Source organism: Stigmatopora nigra, chromosome 5 (assembly GCF_051989575.1).
Source record: "Stigmatopora nigra isolate UIUO_SnigA chromosome 5, RoL_Snig_1.1, whole genome shotgun sequence".
In the NCBI taxonomy this organism is placed as follows: Eukaryota; Metazoa; Chordata; class Actinopteri; order Syngnathiformes; family Syngnathidae; genus Stigmatopora; species Stigmatopora nigra.
In genome coordinates this window covers 5001815-5007814 of record NC_135512.1, presented here as the reverse complement: position 1 = coordinate 5007814, position 6000 = coordinate 5001815, and the positions used below count along the sequence as shown (strand labels likewise).

The 6000-nt window shown below is 38.0% G+C and overlaps 1 protein-coding gene across 2 annotated transcripts in view; it reads left to right on the top strand.

Moving 5' to 3' along the window:
• The first annotated feature begins 322 nt into the window (after window positions 1–322).
• lingo3a (leucine rich repeat and Ig domain containing 3a) overlaps window positions 323–6000 on the top strand; it is a 36660-nt gene continuing 30982 nt past the window's right edge. For both annotated transcript variants that reach the window (XM_077717601.1, XM_077717600.1), the window contains exons 1-2: window positions 323–441; window positions 5337–5791. The gene's annotated coding sequence lies outside the window, so the exon portion shown is untranslated. The remainder of the gene's footprint in view (window positions 442–5336; window positions 5792–6000) is intronic.

Sequence of the window (6000 nt, the reverse complement as noted above, 5' to 3'; positions counted from 1 at the left end):
TCCTCTCATTAAAATATACAACCCTGTCATATGGATGCCCCCTCAAAATATTTTTATAGCTCATGTTGTTATTTATGTCGCCTAGCGCCATTGAAATCATCACATCTCCGTGAGCGATTGCTCATATGCTCATCGCGTTTTCATGTGGCGCGCGAGGAAAGCTCTCGCCGAGGAAAGACGTTGGCAACATTGCCACCTCTGAGCTCAGCTCGCCTTACCCGCAGGCTAACGCGTAGAATGGCGAGCACATTACTCACACGGCTTGATGAGCCAACACACAAACCCACGAGGAGTCACAAGTGCCTTTGCTCTTTCTTTGCAGTGGGGCATCGCAATGGTCGGGGTTCTGCAGCCAGATGGCCAACGCACGGCATGAGGCTGCCAGGCTCAAGGACGCATTTCTGAGCATGAACACTTCAAACTAGTCTGCATGTTAAGCAGGTAAGCACACAATGTTTCACATGATTTACAGATCCAATCGTCTGCTGTGTATTGGGTAGAAACGTAATGGTAAAAAAATGAAGGCCTTCTTTATCGATAGCTAGTCTACAAACTGACAGTTGATACTTCAATTCAAGTATGGTCCAAGACTCACTTTATTAACTCAAGGTCATGTTTCCATTCTTGTCACTCCAGTTACACTATGTGGCATGTAAAAGAATGCAATCATTAAATAATAAAGACCCAAATGATAGATAACCTTTTAATAAGTTACTGTGTCAGAGCTTCACAGTGGAGACTTGAAATGCTTGGAATTAAGATGTATTTTTGTTGAAATTAGCTTTTTTTTTGTTGTGTTTTCTGGTGTTAGCTTTTGTTTGTTTGTTTCGCTTTCACTTTCAAGTTGAAATTTGAGGTTAAAATGTTGTTTATAGTAGCAGACATTGATCTGTTATTTGAAAAAGAGGCTTCAAATAGATTATTGACACTCATAGTTCATTTTTCTCTGTCAAAATTGATATTCTTTCATGAAAATGACTATTTTAAGATAACACATCGCTTAATTTGAAATCCAATAGACTGGCTGATAAATAGCAAAGCTGTTAGTGTTGGAATATGTTATTTATATGATATTTAAACACCAACTATACTGCAACACATGTAGATGGACAATGTCAGAAAACCCTTAAAAAGTCCTTTAAAAAATGACTTTTTGATTTTTTTCTTCTCATTTTACTAGAACATATGGAATTATTATTTATTATATTATTGTATTGTTTTAAAAAAGCGACCCCTTTAGTGTAAAACATTCAAAATATCACTTTGAATTACAATTTAGGCCCCTCTTGTCAGATTGAATGATTTTATTTTATGTTGCCAGTAAGAAAGAGCCAACGTTTTCATTTCTTGGGCAAACATTTTTACCCCAAGAAAAACAAACTTGTTCATTCCAAGACTGTGTCATCTACAAACATGTCTAGAGGGGGGGGATGTTGTCAGACCATGGAGCAGCCACTTCACAAAAGTCATTATTCCTCCGCATCAAACATTTCTTTTGTGTTGGCTTTCCAAGCAATGGTTGTGTGGGCGTTGTGGACTCTCGCCTCTCTGGCTTTGTTTGCTTTTATTTTGATGGAACGGGAGCCCACTAATGGGACCGACATCTTTACTTTGCCTAAGGTGGAGTACTTGTTTGTTGTTGTTGTTGGTGTCTACACAAACGAGAGTTTTGTAGATGGAAAATAAATATATAAAAAGCAGTGGCCTTTGGTCAACAATAGTGTGCAAAGACTGATCTGTTTGGGTGGGCTATTATTGAGTCCCACAGGGGGGGGAAATACAGTGAATTTAGTTGTAATTTTTACTGTATTAATTAGTCATTCATGACCACAGAAATGAACTAAATAACATTGACTGACGTTCACATATGCTATGTTTGCTATGTTTATTTCTTGTACTTTACACCATTGGCATTTCAACATATTACAATGACATTTTTGTATTTTATATATATTTTAGCCTTCAAATTCACATTCCGCATGTTATCTTTCCAGAAATAGGCGCCTCTGGCTGCTATTTAAATGCATAAAGTGCAATTTTGTCTCGTACAAGAAGGTGACATAACAAAGTAGATGAGTTTGTCGGAATTAATTGAACTGAAATAAATAAATGGAAAATAGAGACTATTAGAACTGCTACAAATAAAGAATTACATCTCCAATTTCTGTGCCTGTAGGGTGGTCATCCACTAGATCTGCGCCTGCCAAAATCTTTCTTGAGCTGTCAAAGGGAAATAATAAAAAGGTAGCCATGGGTGAAGAAACAATATGTGAGGGATTTACTTTATATATGCAGTGTATTGGACCAAATCTCAAAGGCACCTCATAAAAATGTACTAAAATCATCGCTAGTACTGATTTTAATTGGCAGTTAGCATCTTCCATGATATATTTAGGGTTTTTTTCTTATAAAATGATGCAAAGTCTCAAAGTTCAAAGTTGTAAGCATAAAAGAAACCTAACTAAAAAGTCAATGTGGTAATATTACAATAGGAAAAGTATCATAGTGCCTCCTTATTATAGATGTGCAATATTTCCCCCCCCCCCCTTGCAGTTCGCATAGAGAACATAATAAGGGCACTTTCAAATTGACAAATGACTTTGGAGTCCAGAGTTGACGCAAAGCCTTTTCAACCTGCGCGGTTATTGAGGTGCATTGCCTTCATGTTTTATGTATATCGTATTTATCAAACATGCGCCCGCTCAATAATTTACTGCAGAATACTGCCAGTGCAATCTGCAACCTGGGGAAGCTCCTGGAAAGAAGGCACTATGTGTGGAGAATGCTGAGGGATTCTTTTTTTTTTACTGTGTTTTACTGTAGGGAATCTCTTGAGGAAAGAGACAAGGACATTTATGAAGGTCAACGCGCAATAAAGTAGCGTAGCGCAACTCTTTGGGTGTCAAAAATAACAATAATGCTCAGATTCAGGGAAATTGTGACACTGTGGTGATAAAAGAGGAGTCCATATATCACAAAAGCTACGTTTATGATCTTAGGGGGCCGGCGTTTGACAAGATAGGGGTGACACATGGCACAGCTTCCATTTTCACCTGAATGTGACTTTGCGGCATCGCCTCAGGGGCTGAGTTATGATCTCTTGTTAGGATGCCTGGAGAATAAGTGACAGGCTTTTTCTCCTATTTACCATCTTCTAAAGAGTTTACTAGTCTACCAGAATGAAAATAAAGAAACATTAAGCGTATGAAAAATGGGTTTTAGCTATTCAGTTGCATTAAAAAAAAAGAAATTCGACATTTTTTTATGTGAATATCATGCAAATTTGGTTAAAAAAATTACTATTTCTGGATTTTAGATTGAATCTGGTAATTTTCTGTGAGTGTATTCAATATTAATTCAGGAATCCTGATGGGAGGTTCTCTAACTTTTACAAAGATCTTCGAAAATGTACACAACTATATTACAGTAATACCTCGCCACTTCACGGACCAACTATGGTGGGATTCACCACAGAACATAGCTTTACATATAAATACCATCACAACAAAGTACAATCCAATCTTTATTTCATAGTAAATGTTAGTTCTTAACAATTATTCTTGTCCGTGCAGGGACGGTGAACAGTTTTGTCGAAAAACGAGGTATTACTGTACTCTGAAATGTCGAACGTTATGCTTTCTGAGTAAAAAAAATCAAAAACTCCACTCTGTTGAACTAATAATTCAATTAAGTCTTACTTTTAACCTGTTAGAGATAGACAAGGCTCGTCGATATTCACTGGCAATCCATATAAAACTATACTTTCATTGAAATGCCTCAAAAGCTTTGATCATAGCAACAATCCGACAATTGTACACATTCTAAAGCAGATGTTCCATCCGCCATTCATTGTTGTCTGCAGCTTTCTGATTGTGTTTTTCCAACGCAACAAAGCGGGAAATCTATTGTAGCATGTGACCCATAAGGACAAAACCCAGATTAAACTAGACAAGCACTCTGGAGAACTTGAACTATCCTAATTTGTACCAAATTATTGCACACCCACTACCTCCACACTCCTGAATTTCATCATTAAGATTCTTGTCTCATTCTTTGATAAAATGAAGGAAAATAATGTAAATGCCTGTCACCATCTTAATTGGATATCAGTTACATTATATGTATTTGCAGACTGCGTGCAATAAAAACACAAATTAAATGTGTGTTAACTTATATTTTTTTAATATAGGCATCTTTAATTCATTTATATTTTTGGTTATTTTATATTTACACTTGAATAACTGATAGGATCTTGAATAGTTTACATTAGATGAGTTGGTTGGGACCATAAATACATTAATTCAAGGATGTTTTTTTTCCATTTATTGACTCTGAGGGACCTTCAAATCATCATTGATGCTGGCATTTGAACTTGGCATTGATAACAATCTGGATGGGCTTTTTTTTTGTGCCTTTCGATAGGAGAAAATGACTTTCCAAAAAGTCTTTCAAATGTGAACTCCCCAGACCACAGCTCACTTTTACAACATGAGTCAGGCATTTTCAAGATGAACTCGGACTTAGAGAAGCTGTTGGCATTTTTGGGTGAAGTTGATATATGGCTCCTCTTGCTAGAATTATGTTACCTAACAGTGAGTTTTTGCGAAAAGTTGCCATTCAGAAGAATGAAAATGTGACTTAAAAGTTTGAATGGGTGTTGACCGTTTTTACATTAACACAGGGGTTGGGAACCTATGGGTCGGGAGCCACATATGGCTCTTTCCAAGGGTGCATATGGCTCTCCACTAACCTGTGAGGTAAAATATGGAAACTGTGACACTACTTCTACCACCTCTTCAATCATTATTTGTTTTTTATTACTCTTCTGTGTGTATGATATTCCTGATACTGATTTATTAGCAACAGCATAACAATGTTGACTTTTTGTACTTTAAAAGTGGGGAAATCACAAAAAAATTACACATTTTCATGTATTTTTACCATTCAAATCTTAAAATGGCTCTCAAGAAATAACATTAGAAAATATTAATTGTTTATGGCTCTCTAAATGTATTTTTTTCCTTATGTATTCTTTACCTGGTGCGACTTATAGTCCGACAAATACTGTAATCTTCCAAAAACCTCTTGCTTGTTTCATATTAGCAAAATATTCTTCAAAATCTCCCTATTGTGCCATCATACAAATTACCAAACCCTCAGAAACAATCATGTTTAAAACTAATTAAGAAAAATCTAATCATTTTCCATGCGACTTCACAAATGTTCCATCGCACATGGCTTGAAAATGACGTTCTTGGTGGGCACCAAGCGTGGAAAACCATTCTACGCTAAGAGTGAGATGAATATCTAACATTGTTTTCCTTCTTCTCTCACAGGAATTGAATGCAGCGCACCAAACGTAGAAAGAAAGAGAGCGAGAGAGAGAAAGAGAGGGAGAGAGAAGGCTTGGGTGGGTGGTTTTAATAGCAGATGAGCCTCACTGAACAGCAGCGGGGTCCTGTATCAAAAACACAACCCTTACCCACTCATGCAACCCAGCATCGCTACGACCCAACGCCGACTTTCCCCTGACCGCTTGGCCAAGGGACGGAGCCCCCCTCGGGCGGACGACGATGAGCGAAAGCCTCCCGTTGCTTCCACGGCATCAGACGTGAGGAAGAGGAGAGGGCGGAGGAGGGTTGGGGGCTTCTTTTGGGAGGTGCTTAGAGGAGAGAGAGAGCAGAACAGAAGAGTGAAGGCTGCTGCTGAAGAAAGAAGAGATCCAGAAAACAACACCACAGCATCGCTGGAGCTCACACATGTGGAAGCGTTGTTCAAGTTTACGCCCTGGGTAAGATCCTTTACCATATTTAACCTGACTTTTCCCAAAAAACACCCACTTAAATAAGGTTATTTGTGTCTTATCCACTTTGTTGCGCTTCCTTCACCCTTTCATGGCTCTACTTCATCCCTTGGGTGCTTTTTTTTTTGTCCTCTTTCCCCTGATTCCGTGCGTGCGGTTGTGCCAAGAAGCTTTCAAGCATACTTTTATCGGAGGGC